The sequence below is a fragment of the Callospermophilus lateralis genome, chromosome 1 (assembly GCF_048772815.1).
Source record: "Callospermophilus lateralis isolate mCalLat2 chromosome 1, mCalLat2.hap1, whole genome shotgun sequence".
Lineage (NCBI taxonomy): Eukaryota > Metazoa > Chordata > Mammalia > Rodentia > Sciuridae > Callospermophilus > Callospermophilus lateralis.
The window spans coordinates 155,973,260-155,984,940 of record NC_135305.1 but is presented as its reverse complement, the minus strand read 5'-3'; positions in this window follow the sequence as shown (position 1 = coordinate 155,984,940).

The window sequence follows — 11,681 nt, the reverse complement described above, 5'->3', positions numbered from 1 at the left end:
AAACATCACCTCATATAAGGAGCAAAGTTATAGCCATTGCCATATTTAATACATGAATTCTACAAGACTTGCCTTTGTTTTTTTCTGATGAATCCTAAACAATTTCACCTTGATATTGCATTTTAAATAAAAGCTGTACATCAGATTGGTTATTATTGGCTCACCACTTTCATGATATGGACACATTCAGAACATTTATTTATACCAATAGATCATATATTTTCACACTACCCATATACTATGGACCAAATCCAAAAACTGGTAATATCAGGATGTAAACACAATAGTTCATAGGCCTGGATGCTCAGGGAAGTGTAAATAGGTACATGAGTTAACTGTCCCTAGGACAATTATTTTTATGTACATATTTATTTTTTGGTAGAACTGGGAGTTGAGCCTAGAGTCTCACTCACGTTGGCAAGTGCTTTACCCCTGAGCCGGTGGTATAGCGCCAGCCCTGTGATGGTATGATTATTAGTGGGGAATATAATTTCTTCCTTTGGAAAATGGTATGTCAATTTATCCCTGCAGTCATATTTTATAGAAAAGGATTGAATAACAAGAGCATAAACACATGGCTGTTGGCTAGAACAGTTGTCTTCATTATATGGAGCCTGATTATAGAATCCACACTCAATGAGGACGTTATTCTAACCTGCCACAGTCTGGCTGGGCACAAATCACGAGCCAGTGAAGCAGGAACAAACTTTATTTCTGAACTCCACTAGCACACTCCACACACGCTCCGGGGAAATCTGCCGAACGCCACGCGGCTCGTCCAGCGACCCGCAGCCGGAAAATATTCCTCCTCTGGCACTTCCCCAACTAATGGGAACTCTCCAGGAATCCCCGCGGGAGCTCAACTGGAACTCAGCGGGAACTCACTGGTGTCACCTCTCAACCACTACTTCTGGCAAAAATGCCATGCGTCATCCCGACTTGGCTATGGCCCTCAACATCTCCCCCCTTCTGTTTAATTAAACAACAAGCAATGTGGCTTAGGGACCATGCCTGTTAGGCTGTCCAATACTACACAGGGTTCTTACCCGTCATCGAATGAGCTGACCTCTAGGCATTAGCCTCCTGTCTTAGGTTGGTACCACTGCAATTGGATCATACCCATTACTGACTACCAGTCCAGCATACAGCCATACTTGTGGATAGGCCTTTGCACCAGTGGGGGGGGTGAGGTTCTTTGCCTCACCTCTGTTGGCCCCCAAATTTTAGACCATCACTAGCAGATGGGAGGAGGATACAGAAATGCCACGAAACCAAGCCAACTGACAGCTCCTTTGGAAAAATTGTATCACCGGTGATACCATCAGTAAAGATACGCCAGCACTACCACAATTTGCTGCACCAACAGATAGTTCACAATGCATACAAGTAATACATAGTCCAGGCAAGTTCTGCAAGCAGTTCAAAGCAGAGGAATCCATCAACATGTCCATTTCCTCCAAAAGTAAATTGACTCCTTGATTGAGCATTACTTGTTGAGTTATTATTCATTGATGCATCAGTTTATGCAGTTTGTTGTGATATCTATCAAAGAAGCTGTAGTTTGGTTTTATCTTTGTCTTCACTGGCACTGGGATGAAGATAGGAATTCTGGCAACGATGGCTAAAAAAAAAAAATTATGTAACATTCCAACAGGTACTAAGAAAACAATTTTCTGAATAATTTACATTATCCTGAACAGAATTATTAAATATAATGAAAAGGAAAGGTGAAAGTACACAAACAGATCTGTTAACCTCCTTATTTGTTCACATACTAAAACAATCCTCAACAGCTGTTTACCCAATTTAAATTAAACCATTATAATCACGTGAATAAAAAAAAATTTGGATCCATTTTTTCATGAGTGCTCCTCATATATGATATATGGACATACGCACATACAGACATACAACACAAAACACAAATGTGCACACACATAACACACAATAGTAAAGGCCTTGTAGCTTTACACAGGTGAAATCTCCATTGTCAAAAAATAAAACTGATCAGAAAAACATTAACCTAGGTCTGTATGAGCTCAAAAAATAAAATAGAACTTTATGATGTGGGAAAAGGCAATAATAAAATAGATATTAAAAAAAGCATCCTGGTTAATCACTGTCACAGATGTAAGAATAGCCAAGCTGGAGCTCTGGATATGTCATGTGTTGTTTTATCTGCTAAATCGTTGCCCAAACTAAGGGCTCCAGGAAATCCTGTATGTGCCCTGATATGTCCTATAAAGAATGGATCTTTTCTGTCTCAGAGTAGACTTTGTATAGTGGAAAACAAAGAGAAAACAGTAGAGGAAGGAGAAATCCTACCAGCATCTTCAAGGGATACTATAGCATTAACTATATACTGACTATCAGAAAATAAATTAAATACAGAATCTTTAAACATTACAAAAGCTTGTAAAATTGTATTAAGCTCTACCTTTTGAGCTGATTGTTTGGGTACTAAAAATGTAAAAGTTTGATCAGGGGTAACTACTGCTGCTGTACCATTATTTGACCCATCAGTGAATATATTTGGAGTATTCATGATAGGTGTTTTTCTTATCACTTTTGGAAAAACTACAGGATGCGAAGACAAAAAAGACAATAAAGGATAAGATGGTAAGTGATTATCAAATGAAACATTAGATTTACACATGATTATTGCCCAAGTATTTAACTCATTAGCTAACTCATCAATATGATCCATAGTATATGGAGTAATAATTTTATTGGGATAAATTCCAAACACTCCCTTTGCTGCTTTTATTCCTTTGAGTATTAATTGTCCTACAGCCTCAGGATACCTAGTAAGAATGTGTTAGGAGAATAAGATAAATGTATCCACAATAATGGACCTTCTTGCCAAAATACTCCTGTAGGAATATTTTTTGTTGGTATTACAATAAATAATAAAGGCAAACTTATATCAATTCTATCCAAATGCATATTTTCCATATATGTTTCAATAATTTTTAATGCCTTTCTTGCTTCAGGTGTTAACATGTGGGGTGAATTTGGATCTGATGGACCTTTTAGGATATCAGATAAAGGTCCCAACTCTCCTGTTGGTATGCCTAGATAAGGCCTTATCCAATTTATGTCTCCTAATAACTTTTGAAAGTCGTTAAGTGATTTGAGTTGATCTACTCGTATTTGAATTTTTGGTGGACGGACCATGGTTGAGGATAATAGAACTCCTAAATAATTAATTGGAAAATTTAATTGTACTTTATCTATTGCTATCTCTAGATTATAATTTTTAATAAATTTGTAAGTGTGGCATAACATTCCAGCAATGTGTTTTTATCTTTGTGTGCTAACAATACATCATCCATATAGTGAAATATTTGTAGTTCAGGATTTTGATTTCTAAGTGGCTGGATTGCTTTGTTAACATAAATTTGACACATAGTTGGGCTGTTAGCCATCCCTTGAGGGAGTACTTTCCATTCATATCTCTGATCAGGACCTTCATGATTCAGTGCAGGGATAGTAAATGCAAAACTTGGACTATCCTCAGGATGAATTGGAATTGAAAAAAAAAAAACAATCTTTAATATCTATAGCTAAAACATACCAGGTTTTTGGCAAAGCAGACAATTGAGGAATCCCCGATTGAGCAGGTCCCATAATAACCATCTCATTATTAATGGCTCTTAAATCTTGCAATAATCTCCATTTACCAGATTTCTTTTTAATGACAAAAATGGGAGTATTATGGGGAGATACAGAAGGTTGTATATGTCCCTCCACTAATTGTTGTTTGACCAGGTCATGGGCTGCTAGTATCTTTTCTTTAGTCAGGGGCCACTGAGGAACCCATACTGGTCTTTCCGATTTCCAAGTAGTTTTTATTGCCTCAGTGACGCCTTCTGAAAACCCAATCCATGTCTATTTATTCCTTGATCTATTTGAATTGCTGCTGCTATACCTTGTTCTTGTTCTCCTAATCTTTTTTCTTTCCTAAAACCTTGTCTAGCCCTAATAGTGGGCACATTTGGATTGATGTTATTTGTTAATGTCAAACCTAATTGATCTAGGACATCTCGTCCCCATAAATTTATAGGAAGATGATCCAATTCATATGGCTGTATAGTTCCTTCACATCCTTCAAGATCCTTCCAATCTAACACCATTGCACTTCTATGGGAATTAGTTACCACTCCTAGGCCTCGAAGCATTTGAGTGGCTTGTTGTAACGGCCAATGTTTTGGCCATGCTTGATGAGACATGATGCTAAAGTCTGCACCTGTATCCAGTAGCCCATTAAATTCATGTCCTTGAATATTTAGTTTTAGCATTGGGCGAGAATCTAAATTTAAAGACAGCATAGCCCAATCTACACCTATGGAGCCTAATCCCCTGGAACCTCTTTCTATACTACTATTGGAAAATTTATCATGTAGGCTGGGTATTATTAATAACTGTGCTATTCTATCTCCTGGTGAAATTACTGATATACCCTTTGGAGAACTAGCTATAATTTTTATTTCACCTTCATAATCGGGATCAATTACCCAAGGACTTATTATAAATCCTTTTATTTTATTTATTTATTTTTTAGAGAATTTTTGATATTTATTTTTTAGTTATCAACGAACACAACATCTTTGTTTGTATGTGGTGCTGAGAATCGAACCCGGGCCGCACGCATGCCAGGCAAGTGCGCTACCGCTTGAGCCACATCCCCAGCCCTCATAAGTCCTTTTAGAGTAGAAGAACTGCGTCCCAACAATAAGCCTACTGTTCCTTGGGGAAGAGGTCCTTTTACTCCTGTGGGAATTATTTGAACTCCCATCTCTGGAGTTAGTACTGCTCTGGCGGAGGCGCAGATGTCCAACTTTGCGCTCCCTCTAGTTAGTCTGATGAGAGATCTGATGGATAATGTGTTCTGGGCACTACCCTGATGGTGTTGCTGGGTTCCTCCATGGTGTTTCTGGGTTCCTCCAGAGCCCCGTATATTTGTGGTCGTGGACCCCGGAGCATTGGGGCCCCCTGTCCGTTTTTTGGCAATGGAGCCCGATGCCTTTCTCCATGATATAGTGGGTAAACACCTGGTCCTTGTCCGTTTTTTGATAATGGAGTACCCTCTATGGTGGTTTGAGAACGGCATTCATTAGCCCAATGTCTCCCTCTACGGCATCGTGGGCAAATACCTGGTATTCTATTCCTTTGATACCTAGTTTTGTTAAACCCTCCTCCTATGGGGCACTTCCTTTTAAAATGTCCTGTTTGTTCACAATTGTAGCATGTTTTTGGCCTGGCATCTAAAGCCTGTTGTACTGCAGCTGCCAAGACTTGCCCTTGTTCATTAATGTCTCTACATAATTTAATATGTGTGTTTAAATCTCCATGTTTCCATGGTCTAATGACCTCTCTCACCAATAATTTGCTTGGTCATAAGCCAGTTGTTTAATTAATGGCATTGCTTGTTCTGTATCCCCAAAAACTCTGGTAGCTGTTTGAATAAGCCTATCTACAAATTCAGTGTAAGGTTAATTAGCTCCCTGTATTACCTTAGATAATTGACCTTGTAAATCTCCATGTCCTTGTAAAGTCTTCCATGCCCTAACTGCATCTGCAGCAATTTGTGCATATATAGCAGGATCATATTCAATTTGTTTCCGTTGACCCTCATAAGGTCCTTTTCCTAACAACATATCTAGATTTCTTTGAGGGTAACCGGCTGCTGCATTTCGACTAGCCGTCTCCATGCAAAATTCCTCATTGGCAACAACCTTCCATAAGAAATATTGTCCTCCATTTAGCACCGATTTACACATGCTAGCCCAATCTGCTGGCATCATGTCCAAGGTGGTAATGGATTTGACCATGCTTAGAGTGAAGGGTGCTTGAGGACCATAGGTTGTTACAGCCTCCTTTAACTGCTTCACTGTTTTGAAATATAAAGCACGGTGACTTCACTGCCCTCCTGCCTGCTCAAATACAGGGCATGCTAATCTTTGAGGTCCTGTCTCAGGATCCCATCTATCAACTACGGGGGTTGAGGGCCACTCAGCTGTCTCTATAGGTGGAGCTGTTGGTTGAATTACGCCCTCTGGTGATAGAACAGTGTTAGTAGCAGCCTCCTTTGTAGCTTTTTCCCTAATAGCCCCTTTTCCTTTAAATTTTCTTCCTCTGTCTGACTAGCTCGAGACACCTTCTCTTTTGCTTGATCTAAAAAGTCTTTCTCCATGGTCTGAACCTCTAACAATCTACTTAACACTCTTTCAGTTTGTTTTTTACTAATTTCTAATCTACTATAAAGATAACGCAACCCAATAAGATAACACAAAACAAAACCGAAACAGAATGAAACAAAAATAGAACAAAAAAATCATTGTATCAATTTTCCTATTTTCTTGACATGCGCATTTGTGGTCTATTTCTATCTCTTCCTCAGGAGCGAACAACTTCAAACCTTGAGCCAACCATTTTTCCCAGTTTGCCTGAGAAAGTTCTAGGGATAGGCAGCTTGAAACAAAAACAAAACAAATCAATACAAGAACACATTGTTTTTTGAAATGGTCACCCATTCTCTCGCCTTCCCTTAGGGGCAAGCAATTTCACTTACCCCCGAGCTTCAGGCGTTCCCCACTCGGGCCGCCAAATGCCGCAGTCTGACTGGGCACAAATCACGAGCCACTGAAGCTGGAACAAACTTTATTTCTGAACTCCACCAGCACACTCCACACACGCTCCTGGAAATCTGCCGAACGCCACGCAGCTGGCCCAGCAACCTGCAGCCAGAAAATATCCCTCCTCCGGCACTTTCCCAACCAATGGGAACTCTCTAGGAATCCCCGCGGGAGCTCAACTGGAACTCAGCGGGACTCTGCAAGAACTCGCTGGTGTCACCTCTCAACCACTACTTCTGGCAAAAATGCCATGCGTCATCCCGACTCGGCTGTGGCCCTCAACACTAACCCCCACTCTAGATCCTACTCCTTCTTCCTAATTGGATCTCCTATAACAGAAATATCCAGAAACCTAGTATGTCGGAATTTATTTACGTTTTTAGACTGGTGGACCATATCATGAAAAAAAATAATAATTATCACCTTTAATCCCAAATATGCCACCTTTATTCCCAAGAGTCTTCTGTTATATTTAAAGAGGTTTTTCAGTATTCTATGATTTTTTTTTAAACTTGTGTATTTTGTTTTCTCATGATAAAAATTCAAAGGTCAGGACTGGGGTTGTGGCTCAGTGGCAGAGCATTTGCCTAACATGGGTTCGATCCTTAGCACCACATAAAAATAAACAAAATAAAGGCAGTCGGTAATCTACAACTACAAAAAATATTAAATATATAAAGGTCCACAACAACTAATAAAATATTTTTAAAAGAGGGGGCAGCTGTGGCTGTGGCTCAGTGGTGGAATGCTTGCCTCGCACGTGTGAGGCACTGGGTTCGATCCTCAGTACCACATAAAAATAAATAAATAAAATAAAGATGTTGTGCCCATCTACAACTAAAAAAATTTTTTTTTAAAAAATATAAAGGACAGGGGCTGGGGATGTGACTCAAGTGGTAGTGTGCTCGCCTGGCATGCGCGGGGCTCTGGGTTCGATCCTCAGCACCACATAAAAATAAAATGAAGATGTTGTGTCCACCAAAAACTAAAAAATAAATATTAGAAAAAAATACATTGGTTATACAGCCACGTTTATACATAGGGCCAATGTGATCCTGCAATCTCCTAGGGCCAATGTGATCCTGCAATTTCCTAGGGCCAATGTGATCCTGCAATCTGTACACGTGGAAAAATAAGATTATGTACCCCATTTGAATCAAATGTATGATACGTCAAGATCATTGTAGTATTTTAAGCAACTAATAAAAAAATTAAAAAAAAATACAAAGGACAAGTGACTCAGGAGGCTGAGCAGAACCCTTATTTTGAACCCTTAGGACAACTGGTGGTACTTTTATGTCCCATTTTATGTCCCTCTTTGAACCAAGGTTCAAAGAGGTTATGTAAGTTGCCTAAGGTCTCAGAGCCGGTCAGCAAAAATCAACCTAAACCCAGAAGGCTCTGGAGCTCCCTCTGCTCTGAGGAGCAGATTTTAGGATCCCTAAGGAGCTTCCTGAGGGGTGCTCGTTGTCTAGCCTGGAAAAGGAGGAATGGGTAGAAAATGAAGCTCCATCTAACCAACGAGAGCATGCTTTGCCGAGAAGAAAATCCACCAGTTTCTCCCAATGATTCTATTTTGAAAGATGAATAATCTCAGAATACCCTCTACCTGCCTCGTAGGGGTCAGGCTCCATGCAAGGTGTTAGCTGTGTGGGCCTGGCTGCATTCAGAATGTGACAAGAGAGCTGTGTCATAAGTTTGTGTGCAAACAAGCAGGGCCATTGGGGCACAGGGCTGGGCCACATTTCCCCTCCTTCCTGTAAGGCAGAATGCCTTCCAGTTTAAATGCTGCTTCAAATTCCCCACCTAAACATTATTGTCTTAGGGTTTTGGGGGGAAGCTCTCCTTAGATAGAATCAGTGTCCAGATTGGTTGTTGTGGACCTTTATTTATTTATTTAAATTTTTTTTTTTTTAGTTGTAGATATACCAACTGCCTTTATTTTGTTTATTTTTTTGGTACTAAGGATCGAACCCAGTGCCTCACACATGCTAAACAAATACTAAAGTCTTACCATTCAGAGATGCTGAAGGAGAGCTCAGTTACCAACTTTTTCTGGTTTCTTCTTTTTTTTTTTTGTGGTACTAGGGATCAAATCCAGGGCCCGGTGCATGATGACCACATGTTTGACCATGGAGCAACCTGCTATCCTCCAAGGATTGCTCTACCACTGAGCTACACCTCCAGTTTTTTTTTTTTTTTTTTAATTCTTTTATTTTGAGAAAGGGTCTCACCAAGTTGCCCAGGCTGGCCACAAACTTGTGATCCTCCTGCCTCAGCTTCTCAAGTTGCTAGGATTACAAGCATGAGCCACTGCGCCTGGTTCCTCTTCTGGTTTTTAGAGAGCAAGTGGAACTAGAGTTTTTTCAACATGAAAACACATTATTGGGGCTGGGGATATAGCTCAGTTGGTAGAGTGCTTGCTTTGCAAGTTCAATCCCCAGCACCACACACACACACACACACACACACACACACACACACACACACACAAATACCCCCACATTATTGGGCCCTGCTGAGAAGCTGTCCATTTTCTTAGAAGAAGTGACTTGGGGTGCCTCTCCCCAAGATCTCAGTCCTGGCACGGTGCTGTTGTTTTTGCCAGTTCTTGGCAAGGCAGTGAGTTCAGAGACAAAGGACAAAAAAGAAAAGAGAAAATGAAACTTAGAGAAGAGGACTTTTTTTTTTTTTTTTTTTCAGAATGAGGACTTGCTGGAGAGTGAGAGAACCCATGGGAAGAAATGTGGAAGGGAGAAAAGAGCTCATAGAGACTCTCAGGGAGAAGTGGGGCCAATAGTTGTGTTTTAGTTGGTGCTCTGGACAGACTGAGCCATCAGGGGCCTTGATTATAACAGGGTTTCAGCACAACCAAGTGAGTTGGGTTGGAAGCATTTGGTGGATGTGCAACTGAAGATTGTGAGGAAGCAGCTATGGAAGGCTAGTGTAGTTGTGGAGGATCTCCCACTGGAGATGGGATTTGGGCTGACTCTTGACAGGTAAGATTTCCTTATGGGGAGAGGGTAGAACGGGCATGGGGAAGAGGTCAACCAAAACTAGGGACTAGGGGTGATGGTGAACACCAAGGGCAAACAAACTAGAATAAATTGAGATGCTCACCCTGCACCCTGATGGGGCCAAGCACGCTCGCTGTATCAACACACGTGAGGGTTATGAGCTACCTCATTTTCTACATCCTTTCCCACAGCCAAATTTATGACTTTCCTGGCTTCCCCATCTTGGCAAACAGCATATGTTAGGAAACTGGGCACCATCCTCCACCTCTCCCTCATCCTCATCTCCGCACAGCTACCTGTCAATCCCACCCCCATGCTGTCTCCTAGCCCATCCCAGACAAGCAGCCTGTCTCCCCTCTACCACCAATTTTCCATGCTGCCCCAGAGGGATCCCTCTAAAGCACATGCAACCTCACCCTTCTGAGGCTTAAAAATCTTGGTTAAGAAAAAAGACAGTATGAATGCTGCGTGCAGTGGAGCACTCCTGTGATCCCAGCAGCTGGAGGCAGGGGGAGGGCAAGTTCAAAGCCAGTCTCAGCAATTTAATAAGGTCCTAAACAACCTAGGGAGACCCTGTCTCAAAATAAAAAATAATAGGGCTGGAGATGTGGCTCACTGGTTAGGTCCCTCTAGGTTCAATTCCTAGTACAAAAAAATAAAAAGATCATATGGGAGGTTAAGGGAAAGCCACAGTGGTCAGACTGTGACCAGAACAGTGAAACAGAATATGGTTCAGAAACACTTGGCTCTCTAAGGGTATTTACTAGTAAAAGATAAATTATGATCCACAAAAGTATTTGCACCATATATGACAGACAAAAGATTAATTGCCTTGAGATACATATATGCATTTCTACAACCCAGTTTTAAAGAGGCCAGGAATCAGACCAAGAGGAAAATGAACCAGGGACAATTAGTGCCTCACAGAGGAAAAACACATGACTATATGTGGGTAAAGATGCTCAAGCTTACTCCTAAGAGAAATGCAGCTTCATGTTAAAGTGAAAGGCTATTTTTCACCTCTCCAAATAACAATGATAAGAAAAATGTCTGTTAGCTCAGAGGGGGCTCTAGCCTAGATGTGTAAGGACCTGGGTTGTATCCCCAGCACAATCTGATAATAAATTGTACTTGTAAGGGTATAAAGAAATTCAGACATTATAGAGGGGTGGGGTGTAAATTAATCATACACAGGTAGTGGCTAACACAGAAGGTCCCTGACTTTCAATGATTTGATTCACCATTTTTGAACTTCACCATGGTGCAAAGGCAATATACCTTCAGTAGAAAGCATATTTAGAAACTTGGATTTGTACCTTTGCCTCGACTAGCAATATGCGGTAAGATCCTCTCGCCATGCTAGACAGTAGCAGCAAGCGCAGCTCCCCAGCAGCCCTGAAATCACCAAGAGGAGCAACTAGCCGTCTACAGTATTCAGTGTAGATAAGCAGTGATGGTAGGTGAGGTATGTTACTTCCAGCTTTAGATGGTTTATGAGACACCATAAGCCCAGGGGCACTATAGAGCAACATCTACACTTTAATTAGTGGTTCCATTTCTGGTACTTTTCAGGTAAGTCAAGGATATATATACATTGTGGCATTGTTTGTAATGGTAAAAGATAAGAAGTGGCCCACATGTCATACAGGAAATTCTTAAAAAAAAAAAAAAAAAAGTGGTACATGCAGCCAATGCAATACCATGTAGCTGAGAATAGGGACACTTTCCTTGTGTGCTGTGACAAAATGATCCCCCCAACATTATTGCATAAAAAAGCAAGAGGCCTTTAGGAAGGGGACGTGGAGACTGGTTAGCTGCGTTCATTGACTCCCATTCCAGATGATCTCTACAGCTGATAACAAACCCGATTTCCTCTTCCACTCGGGCATACATAGTACTCATTTGACAGAACTCATTTGGAGACTGTGGGCTTGCCTCTGACATGGAGCCAGTGCAGCTGGCTGAACAATAGAAACCCCCATGTGCCAACTTCAATGCTTTCCCCCCCTCTGGCTTGAATGGAATG